The 20,071-nt window shown below is 39.5% G+C and overlaps 1 protein-coding gene and 1 non-coding gene across 12 annotated transcripts in view; one reads left to right on the top strand and one right to left on the bottom strand.

Moving 5' to 3' along the window:
• AKAP13 (A-kinase anchoring protein 13) overlaps positions 1–20,071 on the top strand; it is a 383,896-nt gene that overhangs the window by 40,437 nt on the left and 323,388 nt on the right. The gene's annotated exons all lie outside the window — the stretch shown is intronic.
• On the bottom strand, positions 5,481–5,544 carry LOC120368127 (U7 small nuclear RNA). Its single transcript, XR_005582335.1, has one exon. It is a non-coding gene; the product is annotated as a U7 small nuclear RNA (small nuclear RNA).

A 20,071-nucleotide genomic window follows, 5' to 3' on the forward strand; every position in this document is an offset into this window, starting at 1 on the left:
AGAGTATGACTCTGTCTCGAAAAAAAAAAAAAAAGTAAGTTTTTCATGCATCTGTCCTCATATTTATAGTTTTCTATTCCACCTGTGAGTTGATTGTGATGGTGTAAATACAAGATGAATGGTTTTTGTCAGACTTTGCTGAGAGGATGGACCTGGTACTGAAATACTGTGATTGTATGAACATTTTTGTGGGGCAGACTGTGTTCAGTGCCTGGGGAAGGTGGATATCAGTGTGCTTGTATGATATGGTTGCTAGGGTGGGAGGGAAGGAAAAGGAGGGAAGGAAGAGGTGAGGTTTTTACCATTGATGTCACTCTTCTATGGCTACTTTGGTGCTGTAGTGGCAGAACTGAGTAGCTACAAGAGAGACCGTGTGATCAACAAAGCAGAAAATATTTACTATCTGGCCTTTTACTGAAGTTTGCTGACCCGTTTTCTACATAACCAACTGCAGCTCTTTACATCAAGAAAAGATTAACATTCATTCTGTAGTATCACTAAATATCTATTCAACTTTCTCTATTTGTTCCCCAAATATTTTATATAGTTGATTAAAAAAATTTGGGGCTGGGTGCCATGGCTCACACCTGTAATCCCAGCACTTTGGGAGGCTGAGGCAGGCGGATCATGAGGTCAAGAGATCGAGACCATCCTGGCCAACATGGTGAAACCCTGTCTCTACTAATAATACAAAAATTAGCTGGGCGTGGTGGCACGTGCCTGTAGTCCCAGCTACTTGGGAGGCTGAGGTGGAAGAATCACTTGAACCCAGGAGGCGGAGGTGGCAGTGAGCTGAGATTGCACCATTGCGCTTCAGCCTGGTGACAGAGCAAGGCTCCGTCTCAAAGGACTGGGTAAAATTCAGGTTCACTCAGCACATCATTATGTCTCTTTAGTCTCTATTTTATCATTCTTTATTCAGATGTATAGTTTACATTCACTAAAATTCAGCCATTTTAGTGTAACATTCTGTGAGTTTTGACACATGTATACATTCATATAACCACTGCTTCAAATAGGACTTCATCCTCCAAAATTCTTCTGAGCCCTTTTGTAGTCAACCCATTCTCTACTACTAGACTCTGGAAATTACTGATCTGTTTTCTGTCTCCATGTTTTTTTGTCTGTTCAAGAATGTTGTAAAAATGAAATCATACAGAATGTAGCCTTTTTATACATTTGCCCAGTGACTACTGATACTAAGCATCGTTTCCTCTGATTATTTGTCATTCTTTGATGTCTATTCAAAATCTTTTGCTTGAAAAAATGAGTTTCTGTATATACTCTGGGATCAAATATGTAATTTGCAAATATTTTCTCCTAGTCTGTTTTTACTTGCCTTAGTAATGTCTTTTTGTTTGTTTTGAGATGGAATTTTGCTTTGTCACCCAGGCTGGAGTACAGTGGCACGATCCTGGCTTCTGGGTTCAAGTGATTCTCCTGCCTTAGCCTCCTGAATAGCTGGGATTACAGGTGTATTTCACCATGCACAGCTAATTTTTGCATTTTAGTAGAGATGGGGCTTCTCCGTGTTGGCCAGGCTGGTCGCCAGCTCCTGCTCTCAAGTGGATCTGCCTGCCTCGGCCTCACCAAAGTGCTGGGATTACAGGCATGAGTGAGTCATTGTGCCTGGCCTACTTGTCTTAATAATGTCTTTTGAAGAGCAGAAGTTCTTAATTTTTATGATGTCCAGTTTTTTTTTAAATGGATCATGCTTTTGGTATAATAATTTAGAAATCTTTGCCTAACTTAAGAACACAAAGACTTTCCCCTGTATATTCTACTAGAAGTTTTATTTTTATTTTTTATTCATTTTTTAAAAGATTATTTATTTATTTATTTATTTATTTTGAGACGGAGTTTCACTCTTGTTGCCTAGGCTGGAGGTACTGGTGCCGTCTTGGCTCACCGCAGCCTCTGCCTTCTGGGCTCAAGTGATTCTCTACCTCAGCCTCATGAGTAGCTGGGATTACAGGCATGCACCACCATGTCCAGCTAATTTTGTATTTTTAGTAGAGATGGAGTTTCTCCATGTTTGGTCAGGCTGGACTTGAACTCCTGACCTCAGGTGATCCTCCCATCTTGGCCTCCCAAGGTGCTGGGATTACAGGCATGAGCCACTGTGCCTAGCTGAAGTTTTATGTTTTTTTAGAGGTGGAGTCTCCCTCTGTCACCCAGTCTGGAGTGCAATGGTGTGATCTTGGATCACTGCAACCTCTGCCTCCCTGGTTCAAGTGATTCTCCTGCCTCAGCCTCCCGAGTAGCTGGGATTACAGGCACCCACGACCATCATGCCCAGCTAATTTTTGTAATTTTAGTAGAGATGAGATTTCACCTTGTTGGCCAGGTTGTTTTCAAACTCCTGAACTCAAGTGATCTGCCCGCCTCAACCTCCCAAAGTGCTGGGATTATAGGCATGAGCCACCGTTCTTGGCTCTCCTAGAAGTTTTATTTAAAATTTTATGTTTAGGTGTATTACCTGCTTTGAGTTAATTTTCCTAAATGGTGCAAGGTATGCATTGAGTTTATTTTTTTGTATATGGTTTTACAATTTTTCAATCAACAGTTTTTAAAAAGACTGTCCTTTCTCTGTTGATTACCTTTGTACCTTTTTTTGCAAGTTGATTGATCATAAATATGTGGATCTGTGTCTGAGTTTCTCTTCTGTTCCATTTTCTTTATGACATCACTGTTGATTACTGTCACCTTAGACTAAATTTTACAATCAGGTAGTGTGAGTTCTCTTGTTAATGTTATTTTTCAGAATCGTTTTTGGGTATTTTAGTTGCTTTGCCTTTTTCGTGCACATTTTAGATTCATCTTGCTGATGTCTACAAATCCTGCTGGGGTTTTTTTTTTTTTTTTCTAAGATAAAGTCTTGGCTGGGTATGGTGGCTCATGCCTGTAGTCCCAGCACTTTGGGAGGCCGAGGCGGGTGGATCACCTGAGGTGAGGAGTTCGAGACCAGCCTGGCCAACATAGTGAAACCTTGTCTCTACTAAAAATACAGAAAATTAGCTGGGCGTGGTGGTAGGCGCCTGTAATCCCAGTAACTCAGGAGGCTGAAGCAGGAAAATTGCTTGAACCTGGGAGGCAGAGGTTGCAGTGAGCTGAGATTGTGCCACTTCACTCCAACCTGGGTGACAGAGCAAGACTGTCTAAAAAAAAAAAAAAAAGATAGGATCTTACTCCGTTGCCCAGGCTGGAATGCAGTGGCAGGATTACCACTCATCGAGGCCTTGATCTCCTGTACTCAAGCTATTCTCACACTTCGGTCTCTATGCACCACCATGCCTGGCTAATTTTTTTATTTTTGTAGAGACAGTGTCTCTCTGTGTTGCCCAGGCTGGTCTGAAACTACTGGGATCAAGTGATCTTCCCGCTGTGGCCTCCCAAAGTGTAGGGATTACAGACATGAGCCACCACGCCCAGCCTGCTGGGGTTTTTGATTGGTGTTGTGTTGAAGCTGGAAATCTGTTAGTGGCAATTGACATTTTAATAATGAGCCATGAACATGGTATATCTATTTACTTAGACCTTTTTAGATTTTTTGTTAGTTTTGTAGTTTTTAGCAATTGGATCTTGGATGTATTTTTAAAACTTACACATGTGTTTCATGTGTTCTGGTGCTGTTGTGAATGATACTTTTCAATAATGTCATTGGCAAATAAGGGCAGTTTTATTTCTTTGTCTTCACTTCGTATATTTTCATTTCCTTTTCTTTTCTTTTTTTTTTTTGAGATAAGAGTCTTGCTCTGTCGCCCAGGCTGGAGTGCAGTCGTATAATCTTGGCTCACTGCAATCTCTGCCTACCCAGGTTCCAGCGATTCTCATGCCTCAGCCTCCTAAGTATCTGGGATTACAGGTACATGTCATCACATCAGGCTACTTTTTGTATATATATATTTTCAAGTAGATACGGGGTTTCACCATGTTGTCCAGGCTGGTCTCGATCTCCTGACCTCAAGTGATCCACCCACCTTGGCCTCCCACAGTGTTAGGATTACAGATGTGAGCTACCGTGTCCGGCTTGATTTCTTTTTCTTACTTTGCTGAACCATCCAGGACTCTCAGTATAATGTGTAATAGGAGTTTTACAAGTGGGCATCCTTTCCTTGTTCCTGATGTTAGAGGGGAAAAACTGAGTGACCACTAATATGATGCTAGCCATAGGTGTTTGTTTTTTAGATGTCTTTTATAAAGTTGGGGAAGTTGTCTTCTATGTTTAGTTTGCTGAGAGTTTTTATCATGAATAGATATTGAATGTTGTCCAAGGTTTTTGTGTATTTATTGAGATAATTGTATGTTTTTTCTTCTTTAGTCTGGTGTAATATGTTGAAATTCTTGTGATAATATTCATTTGGTCATGATGTATTATTTTTTACATGTGTTTGGGTTTCATTTGCTACTGAATCTTTTTTTTTTTTTACTTCTTCCATTTGTTTCCAGTTATGTTCATTTTTAAAATAGAGTCTTGATAATATGTGTCATATTCATGATAGCTGTTGATTCCTTATCTGTTAAATGTCAAATGTCTCCTTGCGGGTACAGTTATTTCTAACACAAGAACCATTGCTATAAAGAGTGCTGGACTTTGTTTTGACAAGTTAAGTTACTTGCTTGTTACACCCCATTACTAAGGCATGAAGCCCCTGTAGTTTCCATTGAAGAATTAGACTCCCTGTGAGGACTCTACTCTGGCGGTTGAGAACACAAATGTCTCCCAGCCCTGTGTGAACTTTTGGGGATCATTTAGCTTACAGTTCCTGGATGATTCTTTGCTTGCCCTCATGTATTTTTACAATATGCACGCTTGGCTTACTACTCAGTGTGGGACTCATGGGGCCTCTATGCTGATTTCTGGAGCTCCTTTTTCATGCAGCTCCCTCCTCTTCTCTGGTATTATGCAATTTTCAGATTCCTTAGCTTTCCCAAACTCTTATGTTTGTCTTCTGAACTTGACAGGGCTGCCATGTTGTGCCTGGGATCCTCATTGTACCATGGTCCAAAAGGTACCTCCAGCCAGAAAGCTGGGGTGATTTTAGGACTTAATCTCATTTGTTCCCTTCTCTTTGGGATTGCAGTTCTGTGCTGCCTGTTGTTCAGGCCCTAAAGATGCTGCCTCATACATTTTGTCCACTTTTCTAGTAGTTAGGGAGGATGCCAGGATAAGTCTGGATCCAATTACTCCATCATGGTTAGAAGCTGAAGTCCCTTGGGTGAGTATGCTTTGTTGGTGGTGCTGAAAGTTTCATTACAGGATTCTCAAAACCTTTGGGGGTATAAATAACAAAGAAGTATTTGTTGAATATCTTCTGACAGTAGCTCAGCCATTGATTTTTGGGAAATACAAAAAAATGTAGATTTTTTTAGTTGAAGAGGCACATGGTACATAACTCAGATTAATCAAAGAAATGAATAGCTGTGATGATGAACAGAAACAGAAGGATCACTATAATCTGTTATTTTCTGTTCCCCATTGGGGAATCTTCCAATGAAAACCAGAAAACCTGCTAGACAAATTCTAAAAGAGCTGTAACACTTGTGATCTGGTGTTTTTGTATAGAAATGCTTTCTTTTGTGTTTTTGTTTCTTAGCATATATGCTTTATGTTACAAGTTGTAGTGATTGAGTGGGTAGAGTGTGGCTCTTTAAGGTTCATTTGCTGTTTATTTACCATGCAACTTTTTTTTTTTTAACCATGTTTATTTACCAAGTAACTTTAGGTAAGTTATTTGTCTCTGAAACCCAACCTTCTCTTTTCTCTTTTGACAAATGGTTATATGACATACCTTGTAGGGTTGTTTGTTAATTTTGTTTGTTTGTTAATTTTTTCAAATATTGAGTACCTTTTGTCTGCAAGGCCTAGGTAATGGGAATTCAGTGACATCTGCAGTTGCTGCCCTCTTGTATTTTTACAGTGTGCATGCTTGGCTTACTACTCAATGTGAGACCACATCCTACTGAGGGAAACAGAAAATAAATGAGTGAACAAACAATTGCAGTGATGTCTGGTGGTGATAATTCTAGGAAGGATATAAAGAGTATTAGCAGAGATTGAGGAGGTCAAACAAGGCCTTAACTGAGGAGATGAGATTTGAACAGAGACCTGAAGAAAGCTAAGGGAGCAAGCCACATGAAGATTCAGGGAAAGTGGGTTTGGAAGGAACATCAAGTGCCAAGGACCTGAGGTGAGAAAATGAACAGGGAGCCTAGTATGGCTGGAATGTGAGAAAGAACGGTAGGAGATGAAGTTTGTATGTGTAGCCATAGACCAGATCAAATAGGCTCTTAAGTATGGTGGGAAACAGCTGAAGGATTTCAGCAAGGCATGACAAGAGTTGATTTAGGCTTTAAAATTTTTACACTGGGCATAGGGAGCAGTAGTGGAAACAGAGAGACTAAGAGGTATGCAGTAGTTCAGGCTAGAGAAGGTAGTGGCTTGGATTGGGGTGGTAGCAGCGAAAGTGGTGAGAAGTGGTTTAAATCCATATACACTTTGAAAATAGAACTGATAGGATTACTTACAGATTGGAAAAGGGTTCTAAAAAGAAAGAAATTAAGGATGATTCCTAGGTGTTTTACCTTCACAACTGGGTAAATGGGGAAGATGTGGAATCAGTTTGCTGAGAGGTTGAAATTGTGATTTCCCTGTTGACATGCTGAGTTTGAGATCTGTGAAATTGTTAACTGAAGGCATCAGTAAGCTTTTGGATATACAGTTCTGGAGTTCAGTGATGGTCCGAACTGGGTGTATGAGTTAGAGAATTGTAGATAGATAAGGGAGAGCGGGAGGTTTTAGTGGCAATTAGGGATATATAAAGTGTCTGGCACATAATAGGGCTTATGGCATAGTAGCTAATAATCATGACAATCATAAAACAACCACCACTATGTGTAATAACTAAAGGAAGGCCAGATATGAGTGAAGGAAGATGGTAGTGACCTAAAACAATTATCTTGCATATTATATCAGAATTAGTTAGGACTCCAAACATACTGAAATCTTCTCCTCTCTGAGTGTGATAAAAATATTAGTGAACTCTATTTTCCATTTGTAGTCTCTAAGGATATTGGTAATGGTGGAGAGAGAACGTTTTAATGTGATGCAAAGGTATCATTTGAACGTACTTCACATATACATACACGAGGAGGCTACTGCAAAGTAGGTGATAGTAACTTTTAATTTTCTGATTTTCTGCAGTGTGTATATTTGTCTTAATTTTTGTTTTCTTTTTTTTTTTTGAGACGGAGTTTCGCTCTTGTTACCCAGGCTGGAGTGCAATGGCGCGATCTCGGCTCACTGCAACCTCCGCCTCCTGGGTTCAGGCAATTCTCCTGCCTCAGCCTCCTGAGTAGCTGGGATTACAGGCATGCGCCACCACGCCCAGCTATTGTTTTGTATTTTTAGTAGAGACGGGGTTTCACCATGTTGACCAGGATGGTCTCGATCTCTTGACCTCGTGATCCACTCGCCTCGGCCTCCCAAAGTGCTGGGATTACAGGCTTGAGCCACCGCGCCCGGCCAATTTTTGTTTTCTTTAAGCCAGGGTCTTACTCCATTGCCCAGGCTGGAGCGTAGTGGCGCAGTCTTGGCTCACTGTCGCTTCTGCCTTCTGGGCTCAAGCGATTCTCCCATCTTAGCCTCTGGAGCAGCTGGGACCCCCGGTGTGTGCCACCACACACAGCTAATTTTTGTACTTTTTGTAGAGATGGGGTTTTGCCGTGTTGCCCAGGCTGTTTCTGAACTTGTAGACTCAGGCCGTCCATCTCATCCTCCCAAAGTGCTAGGATCGTAGGTGTGAGCCACTGCACCTGGCCCCTTATTACTATTGTTTTTTTAAGATGGGGTTTTGCTCTGTTGCCCAGGCTGGAGTGCAGTGGTATGATCTTGGCTCACTGTAACCTCCACCTCCTGGGTTCAAGTGATTCTCCTGCTTCAGCCTCCCGAGTAGTTGGGATTACAGGTGCCCATCTCTATGCCCAGCTAATTTTTTTTGTATTTTTAGTAGAGACAGGGTTTTACCTTGTTGGCCAGGCTGGTCTTGAACTCCTAACCTAAGGTGATATGCCTGCCTTGGCCTCCCAGAGTGCTGGGATAACAGGCGTGAGCCATGGTACCTGGCTTATTTTTTCTTTTTTTCTTTTTGAGACAGAGTGTCGCCCAGGCTGGAGTGCAATGGCACGATCTTGGCTCACTGCTTCCTCTGCCTTCCAGGTTCAAGCATTTCTCCTGCCTCAGCCTCTGAGTAGCTGGGACTACTGGCGCATGCCACCAGGCCCAATTAATATTTATATTTTTGGTAGAGATGGGGTTTCACCATGTTGGACAGGTTGGTCTTAAGCTTGTGATCCACCCGCTTTGGCTTCCCAAAGTGCTGGGGTTACAGGTATGAGCCACCGCATCTGGCCTATTCTTATTTTTAATAAAATGAGTTAATAATATTTTTTGAGGTTGTGCTCAGTTGGTGAGTTTCTAGGGTAATTGGTTTCATTTGTTTGTGGTTGCTGATATTACTTATTCAATTCTTTTACTATGTGTATAGTCTGTTGTCTTAAAAATTTGAGCCCTTAATAATTATAATCATAGATGGGAATCAGTTAAGAGTTATTTGTTTTTGTTTGTTTTAAGGAGATGAGGTTTTGCTGTATTGCCTAGGCTGGACTTGAACTCTTGGGTTTAAGTGATCCTCCCATCCCAGCCTTCCTAGTTACTGTGACTACAGGCATACCCCATTGCACCTGGCTCTGAGTGGTTTTGATAGGAGTCCATAGCAGTTTCTGGAAAAATTGTTAGCACATGCTCTTCCCACCAGGCTAATTGTGGCGCCATTTTATTGAAACGGTTCTCTGTGTTGCATTGTGGCAGGCAGATCTCTTCAGCAAAACTGAACTGAGCATGAAGTTGTTTTGTTTTAAAACCTGAATTATACCATCAACATTAACTTGGATTTTAAGAAGTATTCTTTTTCCCAGGTGATAACTGTGTAAAGGTGGTGGATGTGACAGGGGCTTTTTACAAATTTGGCATTTTCTGTAATTCCTGAATCACTTCTAAAAATATACCCTGTGACTTGGGTGGTATCTGTAAATATGTAACCCTTGTCTTGGCATTTGAGTTCTGCGTTGTCTAAGTGGGTATGTTTTTGGATTGGGAGAAGGGAAGTCCGTTGCAACTTTCTATGGCAATAATTTCTTTTACCTTTAACAAGCTGGAAGAAAATGGTTTTTGGTTGCTTTGCACACAGAGTGTACATCCTCTTGGATGCTTTTCACACAGAGCGGCTGGGCTCAGAATACAAAGGAACTATAGATGAGACTTTGCAGTTTGGGAGTTAATTTGCGGAAAAAAAATATGGTAACGAGTCGGGAAGTAGAGTTCTAAGTGTTCATTTGATCACATGAAGTCTTGAGGGCTGGCTGAGGTGCTTCCTCTCTTCCAGGATTAAAGGCATGCATGGGTCGGTGGGCAGTAATAGCCAAGGCTTTTGCTTGAGCACTCCTGCCAAAATAGTGCTGTGTGTATCCTTAGAGCATAGAATAGTGTGTATGTCCAGTCTAGAGAGGTCTTTTGAGGTCATTAAATTGATTAAATTTAAAAATGTTTTAAATTAACACTAAAGCGTTTTCGAGAAAGTAGTTAAGAGAAGAAAAAACTTTTGTGTGTTTACCTACATATTATGTTTATTTACATTCTCTTTTTTTTTTTTGGGATGGAGTTTCACTGTCATTGCTCAGGCTGGAGTACAGTGGTGCAGTCTCGGCTATAGCAGCCTCAGCCTCCCAGGTTCAAGCGATTCTCCTGCCTCAGCTTCCCGAGTAGCTGGCATTACAGGCATGCACCACCACACCCAGCTAATTTTGTATTTTTAGTAGAGACAGGGTTTCTCCATGTTGGTCAGGCTGGTCTTGATCTCCTGACCTCAGGTGATCCACCTGCCTAGGCCCCTCAAAGTGCTGGGATTATAGGCGTGAGCCACTGCCCCCGGCCCATTTACATTCTCTTAATTCCTTACAGTAACCCTGTAACATAGATATTATCCTCTCTCCCTTTTTTGATGAAAAAACTATGGTTTAGAGATTTAAGTTTGCTTCTCTCAAGTCAGCGAACTAAAACTTTCATCAGGGACATTGTGACTATAAACATATTCTAGTTTTATTACATATGCCGTAAGTCACATTTTTTCACTTTCATATAATTATATCCAAAGTAGCCAGCTTAAAATCCCAGCTTGTTCTTTGTTGTAAATAGAATATCATTGTGGTCTGCTCTTACAGTTTTCCTAGAATTCTTAGAAACGTGGTAGGCTTCCATGTTTGTGCCTTGAAAGTAGCAGAAACTTGTCAGTAGAATTGTATTTCCCTTCATGTACGGAGGCTTTGTGGATGGACATTAATAATTAACGTTTACACATTTGTTCACATCTTCAAAGTGTTTTACAAACATTTAATTAGTTCATGTGTAACCTATATTGGAAGTTGAAAAACCAGTTTTTTTAGGTTCATTTTAGTAGTACTGCAGTGTTGGGGGAAAAGGAGTAAGGAAGCCGTCAGTAAGAAAAATTCAGGTATGCACCGTGCAGTTCAGATCATCTTTTCTTACACCCCCTAGCTTTTGGCCCAGTTTGGCTCATATCAAACATGTTTTTTGAGTGCGTATATTCTGTGTATTGCCAGGGAGTGGATTATGTGGACCCAGCAAAAGACACAGGGTGGTATGGTTGGGGAAAGACCTGGGTAATAGTAATGCAGCTTTCTCTTCCATAGTCCCTAAATGTGAATTGTCCTTAATTCATCCTTGAGCATTTTCAAGGCCAGGATATCATTGGAGCAGAGACTCTGGCAAGTGAATTGAACATGCCTGTTAATTTCTGGGGAGAAAATCGTTTATTTTTCACTCCTGATTTAGGAAATAATAACTCAGTAACTAGATATTTTGCTAATTTCCTTACTACTGCTTGTTACCTGATTGCATCTCCTCTCCTCCCATCCTTTGGTGAAATGGCTTTAACTTGGCAAGGTTTGTAGTTGGAAGGAGACATGAGTCCCAGTTTAGCTGGGTTCTGTCACATAATTGACTGTGTGACCTTGAGCAGGTTACTGCTCTTCTTTTACCCTTGAATAATTTTGTTCTGTGAAATGGTATTTGCTGACTCACCTTTCACTGAGTCCTAGAAGAATGGCCCGGGAAAGATATAAAACTTAGGCTCTTGGACATGAAATGGGTCAGAGGATATTTTCACATTGGTGAGGATTCTTCAGAGTTGCACTGATTCCTTTTCCACTTTGCTTGGAGTACCTAATTAATTTTCTTACTATTGTTGCCAGCCTTATTACTATAAACATTTTTTGTTTTTCTAATACAGTGCAGTAAATAGAACTACTTGATGAATAGTGTGTCTGGGTAATTTCCTAAGACAGGACATGCAAGCTCCTTTTCATCATTGCTTATAGCCCATTGTTCAGAGGAACTGTTCATTGTTCAGAGGAATCTTTGTCTAGATGACCTTGCCAGAGAAAACTTAGTATGTGATGGCAGAAAGGAGAATTATGAGAGCTTGGCATGTATACTTAATTAAATATTTATCACGAATGAGAATCTGTTCTTTTAATGGGGGAGTATAAGAATGGCCCCGAACTTTTGCCTCTATCCAATAGTGTTGTTTTTCAAGACTCTCTCCCACCACCCCCCCCGCCCCCGCCCGTCCCTTTCCTTTTCTTCTTGAAATCTGAAAATTTAAAGGTGGAATGAGTTGGCTGTGGCTGTTGAACCTCTTTGTAACATTAAATACACCCAGGTTTAAACTCAACTTTCTGTTCTGCCAAGATTTATGGTAATTTGGAAGGAATATTGTACAGCTGGACCTTGAGTAAAACTATATTTGAACTGTGAATAATTGAGATTGGCTTAGTTCAATAGTTAAAGCTACTCTTTTATTTGAAAGAATGTCTGAAGGTAATGTTTATCTTTCTGAAAAATACTTTTTTGTTAAGACAAATTATGTGTGTAAGACAAGATAGAGTTTTCTTTTGGAAACCTAGCTGGTTTCCAAACAATCTAATAAATGATTGTTTTTCCTATTTAGATTAGGGATTTGAGTTATACTGTTTTTGGTTAACTCTTGGATTTTTCCATTAAAAAAAAAATTTTTTTTTTGAGACTGAGTTTTGCCCTGTCACCCAGGCTGGAGGGCAGTGGCACGATCTCAGCTCACTGCAACCTTCCCCTCCTAGGTTCAATCCTTTCTCCTGCCTCAGCCTCCCGAGTAGCTGAGATTACAGGCACCTGCCACCACGTGTGGCTAATTTTTGTATATTTATTAGAGACAGGTTTTCACCTGGTCTTCAACTACTCATCTCAGGTGATCCACCTGCCTTAGCCTCCCAAAGTGCTGGGATTACAGGCATTAGGCATTGCATCCGGCCTGACTTTTCCATATTTTCTTTGCCCAGTGTTCGTTTCCTTTCCCTGATTAATTTAGTAGGATGTACTGTCATATTGCTACTGAATAGATGGGGTAAGGTAATATCACATGTTTATCTTTCCTCCTAGATTATAAACTTCTTGAGGGCAGATTTTATCTGCTTTGTTTATTGCTGTATCCCCATCAACAATGGCATATAATAGTTGTTTCTCAGGAAATATTTGGGTTGCTGGAAGGATAAATGAATTTTTGACTGTGTATGTATACGTACATACATACACACACAGGTATGTATATGTTAAATCCATCCTGTTGTGAATAAACAGATTTTTTCTTTTCTAGCATTAGTTTTAGTTTGATTTTGGTCAGTTTAAAGCATTCATTTTGGGAAAAGAGAAGACACCATGTTAAATGGAAGGTTGGTGTTGACTGAGTTTGGTGGTAAAATTTATACAGCTCTTGTCTGTTTTTTGTGCTTGGTCCATGTAGGGCTCTGTCAGTTTACAGTTTAACCTCTTCAGCAACTTCATCATTGGCATATGGATGGTTGACCTAAGAATGTGGGTATATGAGGGCTGGCCTAATTAAAAAACAAAATTATAATTGTAAAACGTGTTCAAAATAGAAGAGTAGAATTGACTCTTAGATACCCATTACCCAGATTCTAGCAAGATTTTGCTGTGCCCTGAATGCTTTAAAAAATAACAGCTTTGTTTTGATATAATTCATATACCATAAAATTCACCTATGCTTTACTTTAATATGTTCATCCTAGTTGTCTTGAAAGTTACTACCCACTTTTTTTTTAGTGATTTTTAAATGGTATTTTTACTCCAATGTATAATACTGTAAACCATGAAATGTCTCTGTAAAACAAGGCATGATATATTTCCAGGATATGAAACAGGCAACGTTAACTCAAAGCAAATGAGTGCTGAGTAGCCTGTTTTCCTCTCAGCAGAGTAATTGCAGAAATAGGACTGTAAACCTTCTATTAAGCACTTTTGTATGGAATTTGAGGTTTCTGTCAAATTAGACATGGAAAATTAAACAAAGCTGCACAAATTACTGATCTGTGCAGTTTTTGAGTCCTCTCATATGTTAGACTTCTTTTTTTTTTTTTTAAAGATTACTGTTTCTCTTAAGTACCAGCACAGGAATGTTATGATTTATACGAAATTATTTTTGTTTTTCTGTCAGTAGTTTTTTTTAACCCCCATTGAATGTAGTAATTTCCTCACCCCACCCCACCCCCAGGATTATTTTTTAGCTAATGCATTCCCAAGTGTTTTGATTTTTGTGAAAGAAAATACTTTTTAAGGTAATTGAATACCTCCATCAATCTTGTACTTCCTAAATAATTCATTTGGCAGTGTGTATAAAAATAGTGTTGATATGTTAAAAGCTTTCATTTGAAGGCCCCAAGAACAATTGATACATTGTTTTTCACAGTCCTTTTTGTAAATACTGTGTCCTAAGTGCATAGATTCTTTGAAATATTCCTCTTTTACCCCCTCCGTGGTAAAGAATTATTTTGGCTGCTTTGCCAAAAGTGCTTGTGGCAGTCTAAAGATGACCACTTTAATAGTTAGCTCACTAGAATATGTGCCCGTAAATGGAGAGTTTTCTTTCCTGAGCTCAAATAAAGGTAATGGTTCATCTGTGAGATATATTGGGACTCAAGTACTAATTCAGAAGGAAAATTGTATTTATTCTCTCCCCTTAACCTTGATGCATGTTGAAATCTGCAGGGACAAGTTCAGTAAGACAACAGCTGCCATCTATTGGGAACTATTGATATATTGGTAGCTATTATTGCTCTAAGTGTCTTATGTATATCAGGTCTCTTGTCTGCAAGGAAGGTATTTTTATGATTTTACCAGAAAAGGAAATTGATGCCCAGAGAAATTAATTAGCTAATTTTATATGTACTTCATTAAGCATTTTATTTAAGGCCTGTTATATGTCAGGCACACTACTGGGTGCCAGGGATTGAGGAATAAACAAAATAAGATGTAGTCACTGCCCTTAAAGCACTCATGATTTTGTCTCTTGATTGATAATATAATAACAATAGTAGTGATAATTGCCATCATTATTACTTTCCATGTGCCAAGTTTAGTAATCGTTACTCTGCAAACCCTTATCTCATTTTAATCCTGCTAACTGTAATCCTCACAAAATGTGTCAGTATCCACATTTTATGGATGAGGAGGCAGAGGCCCAGAGAGGCTCAGCTTGCTCTGGGTCATACAGTATGTGGCTGAGTTTGTACTTAAACACAGATCTTACTTTAGAGGTCATATTCTTCTCAACTTCCCTCTTTCTAGTAGGAGTTGAAATGAGTAATTATGTGAAAGGGACATCATTGTGAGCTATGATTTTGGCAGAACTTTATGTAACTTTGACTTTGCCAGTAGATTTATTTTTGTGGTTAACTTTCTACATTATAATCTCTTATTCTAGGAGTCATCAGATCGTTTTCACGATTTATGAAAGACATTTTTAGGAAGTCTAATTTTTGCCGGGCACAGTGGCTCATGCCTGTAAATCCCAGCACTTTGGGAGGCTGAGGTGGGCGGATCATAAGGTCAAGAGATTGAGTCCAGCCTGACCAACATGGAGAAACCATGTCTCTACCAAAAATAAAAAAATAGCTGGGCAGGGTGGTATGCGCCTGTAGTACCAACTACTTGGGAGGTGGAGGTTGCAGTGAGCTGAGATGGCACCACTATACTCCATCCTGGCAACAGAGCAAGACTCTGTCTCAAAAAAAAGGAAAAAGGTCTTATTTTTATTACAACAGTGATGTGCAGTCTCCCTTGAAATTCAGAAACTGTAGTCCCAAAAAAGGACACATAAATAACACTACCTAGAGAAAATTGTTTGGTATAATTTTTCTTTCCAAACTTGAAAACTTGTAGAGAGGGAGAGAGAGTGTGTATGTCTATATGTGCATGTATGCATATATACAAGCCGTATGTGGCATATTTTATGTACCATTGAGCATAAACAGATTATAAAACATTTTATCAGTATACCTTTATATGTTTTTTTTTTTTTTTTTTTTGAGAGAGAGAGTCTCACTGTCGCCCAGGTCGGAGTGCAGTGGCGCAGTCTATGCTCACTGCAACCTCTGCCTCCCAGTTTCGAGTGACTCTTCTGCCTCAGCCTCCCGAGTGGTGGGGATTACAGGCACGTGCCACCATGCCCAGCTGATTTATTTTTAGTTGAGATGGGGTTTTACCATGTTGACCATGCTGGTCTTGAACTCCTGACCTCAAGTGATCTGCCCGTTTTTGCCTCCCAAAGTGCTGGGATTACAGGCATGAACCACTGCACCCAGCCCCCTTTATATGATTTTAAGTAACTGACATAACTATTTAATGGCTATATAATATTTGTTTGTATGGATTTAAATTTATCTTCAGTTCACTCCCTATTATTTGAATATTTAGGTTGCATATCTTTTTTTCCCCTTCACCCGTCCTCCTGCCTCCTTCCTTTATGCTATTATAAACATTGCTTTGAAGAACAACCTTGTGCATACATCTATGTGTCCTTGTTTACATTGTTCTCACAGAGAAATGGAATTGTTAGGACAAATAGTGTACATTTCAACAGCTGTTCATAGATACTGTCAAATTGTCTACAGAAAGCTTATGTCATTTATACTTCTGGCAGAATATGACAGTGTCTATTTACTATTTCTTTATAACCTTTAGAAAACACATTTTTAAAGTTTTAAATGCCATAAGAAAATTACAAATAGAATTCCTGGATTACTGGCAACTAAAGAAAAGAATGAAAGAACTCTGTATTTCTAAAAGGATATGAAGAAATTCATGAAGCATAGTTACTGCTCTTTTAAGCACTGAAAGTTAATCTAAGATGACTTCTCAATATTAAATGACACATGGAGGAAACTTTCAAATAGAGTCACTGATGTGTTCCTTCCTCTCATTCTTAGTTGTCAGTCCAAATTAACTCCAGCAATGAAACAGGAAAGTATTTAAGATAAGATTTAGAGATGCTAGGGAGTAAGGTCTACTTATACGCAAAGAGCTCTGTGAAAGATGATCTGTGGCCATTCTGTTGCGTATCTAAATGCACATTAGAATTAATGTTAGAGCTTATTTATTTATTTAATTATTACTTTTTTTTTCTTCTAGAGAAGGAGTCTCGCTGTGTTGACCAGGCTGGTCTCAAACTCTTGGCCTCAAGTGATCCTCCCACCTGGGCTTCCCAAAGTGCTGGGATTACAGGCATGACCCACTGGGCCTGACTGTCACAGCTTTTGGTTCTTGGCCAGGCATGGTGGTTCACACTTCTCATCTCAGCACTTTAAGAGGTTGAGGTGGGAAGATAGCTTGAGGTCAGGATTTCGGGATCAGCCTGGGCAACATAGTGAGACCCTGTCTCTACAAAATGAAAATTAAAAAATTAGCTGACTGGTGATGCATGCCTGTAGTTGTAGCTACCTGAGAGGCTGAGGCAGAAGGATCACTTGAACCCAGGAGTTAGAGGTTACAGTGAGCTATGATCCACACAGCCTTTACTCCAGCCTGGGTGACAGAGCAAGACCCTGTCTCTGAAAAAAAAAAATTAAAAAAGTTTAGTCCCCAAAGTACAAATACGTATAATCTACATATGTTTCCCAAGTCACAGTGACATGTTGACATCATGGTTTAGATAACCAAGAAAACAAGCAAATTAAACATTGGAACCATGTTCTTGACTTATAGGCAGACCTTTTTCTCTGAGCCAAAGATGAGTTAATTGGTCTCAGCTATAATAATAAATTTCAATCAGTAAATTTCAATCATAATATTTGTGAAGGTTTTCTGTACTATAAGTAGGAAAAGCCAGTTGTATAGGAAGTTATAAGTCAGGTAGGTGTGTAAGGTAGTCTTCTGGCACTGTTGCTACACCAGTGTGTCTTTGTTTTGTTGGACATTCTTAGGATTGTCTTGTTGATTTTCAGCCTATTTTCTGGTTACAGAGAAATAGCTGATTAATTAAAATTTAGTGTATATATATATATATATATACACACACACACACACACACACACACACACATACATACATACATACATACATGTTTTGAAACAGTCTTACTCTGTTGTCCAGGCTGGGGTGTAGTGGCATGATTTCAGCTCACTGCAGCCTCTGCCTCCTAGGTTCAAGCAGTTCTGCCTCAACTTCCCAAGTAGCTGAGACCACAGTTGTGTGCCATCATGCCCGGCTTATTTTTGTATTTTTAGTGGAGATGGGTTTATCATGTTGGTCAAACTGGTCTCAAACTCCCGACCTCAAGTGATCCACTCGCCTTGGCCTCCCAAAGTGCTGGGATTTATAGACGTAAGCCACCATGCCTGGCATATTATATCACAGAAGTAGAAATTTGATTTATGCTGGTTCTATAATAAAGTCTTGGAACATGTAGATAGTTAATTCAGATGTGGAAGGGTGTCTCTGGTCTTGAAACCACCCAACTTTTTATGTAATATACCTGATTGTTGAATTGTTTAGTTTCATTATGAATTCCAGATGTTACTTTGTTTTGGTAAGGGACCCTGTGTGGAATTTTGAGGACATCCTCTCTGCCAACCTGAATTGATCAGAATTTTTATAGGCCTCCCAAAGGACCTCTGTTTTGGAAATCTTTTGGGGCAAGGCCAGCTCTGATTTGCTTTCTCTGTTACAACCTCATTATTTGGGCTTAAATCTCAGAAGTGTGCCTTTCTGCTTTTTTCCTGTTTCCTTCCCTTAGTAACTTGAGTTATAATAAACTGTTTACCAAAGAAGCTAGTCATTTTTGCCTAAGTATTCTCTTCACAAACTGCTCCTTTGAGGTCGCAGAAAAGAAAGAAATCACACTTAGTAGGTCAACCAACAAATAGAACCATGGCATCTCACGTTTCAGAGGATTTTTCCTTAAGTCTCACTACTGTCTTTCCTGTCTTAGGGATCTGGGATAGACAATTAGCTTGGCAAATCAGTGGTAGGAATTAAATGGTTCTGTGCATTTTTTTCTGGGACATAAGACAATAATAATGAGGACTAAAATAAAAGAATGAGTAACAAAACAGTAATAAGGATGCCAGTTTAAAAATAGGAAGGTGAAAACTCACTGACTGGTAGAAATGTAAAGGATACGTTCTGATGTAGAGCGTTCTGTAGCTGAGAAAAACTTGTTAGTGAACAAACACTGGATTAGGATTCATTAAATTTGGCTTCTAGGCTTAGTTTGATGCCAACAACCTTTTGAGGTGGGGTGGGCGAGTCACTTAGCCCACCCCACCTCACTTCTGCCATCAGAAATGAAATTGCTAGACTTACCAGGTTTTTGTTTGGTTCTTTGTTGTGTTTTCTCCAAAAGGTGTCCTCAAGTCCTTGGAATTACATGAAGGGCTCAAACAGGATTGGGGAGGGGATGGAAAAGAGGGCAAGTGGTGCTACACAGAGTTGTTCCCCTTCTGTGAGTTTCCTGTATTGTTTCCTTCGAAGACATTTCCATGGTCAAAAAATGAGTTTGGAAACATCTGGATGGGAAAATATCTTTAAAGTGCCTTCTGATGCCTAGGATTTGGTGTTCATGAATCTCCATCTATTGGTTGGATGTCTTTGTTCTTGGTCTCTTTCAGGGTTAGGGAAATACTGTCTCACCATGAAGGAACTGTATAATACAGTATATGATTGTGGTATCTGACTACATGGCTGTGTCCTGATGTTAACCACCCATGAGATATGTCTCAACTAAGCAATTATAAATTTCTTTTTGTCTGTCCCCTAACTTGGGTAATCCTGAATAAAAAGATACTCATAATCATATTCCTTGCTTATCAAAGCCTATTTATACTAGCTGCCCACCCTCCCCCACTCCCCGGCTTTTTTTGGAGCACTTACTTTGTAGCATTTTATCTGCATTGCCTCACTTAACCCTGGGATGATCTTGTGAAGTAGCTGAAGTTAGCTCTACCGTACATGGTAGTTGAGGGTTACTAAAATTCAAGCTTGGCTAAACTTCCACAGCTAGGAAGTGCAAGAGCTGGGATTTGAAACTAGGATTGTGTTTCTAAAATGTATGCATTTTTTATTATATTCACCTGCCTTTCTTTCTTTCTTTCTTTTTTTTTTTTTTTAAAGACAGGGTTTCACCATGTTGGTCAGGCTGGTCTTGAACTCCCAACTTCAGGTGATCCACCCGCCTTCGCCTCCACAGTGCTTGGATTACAGGTGTGAGCCCCCATGCGCGGCCTCACCTGCCTTTCTTAAAGTTACAGGACTTTTGTAGCTGTGAGATATTTTTAATAGCACCGCTATTACTCATGTTTTTATTAATGAAATCTGGTAATTTAAGTGATTAGCAACTTTCATTGTTCTTAACTGCTTGTTATGTCAAGGACTCTTAATAGGGCAGAAATGATAACATCATATGTATACCTTATTCCTTCTCTGTTATGTCCTCATAAGTAAGGAAAAAATGAAGAATTTATCAGATTAGAGCAGAATGAAATAAGCTATGTTTTCTTTAACGGTTGGAAATTATTCCTAAAAGAATAATAGATATAAAAAATCTAAAATAGGTGATGCTAAATTCCTTAGAGTCAGTGACCATATAGAGATTAGATTGTTTTTTTC

The sequence above is a fragment of the Saimiri boliviensis genome, chromosome 5 (assembly GCF_048565385.1).
Source record: "Saimiri boliviensis isolate mSaiBol1 chromosome 5, mSaiBol1.pri, whole genome shotgun sequence".
Classification (NCBI taxonomy): Eukaryota; Metazoa; Chordata; class Mammalia; order Primates; family Cebidae; genus Saimiri; species Saimiri boliviensis.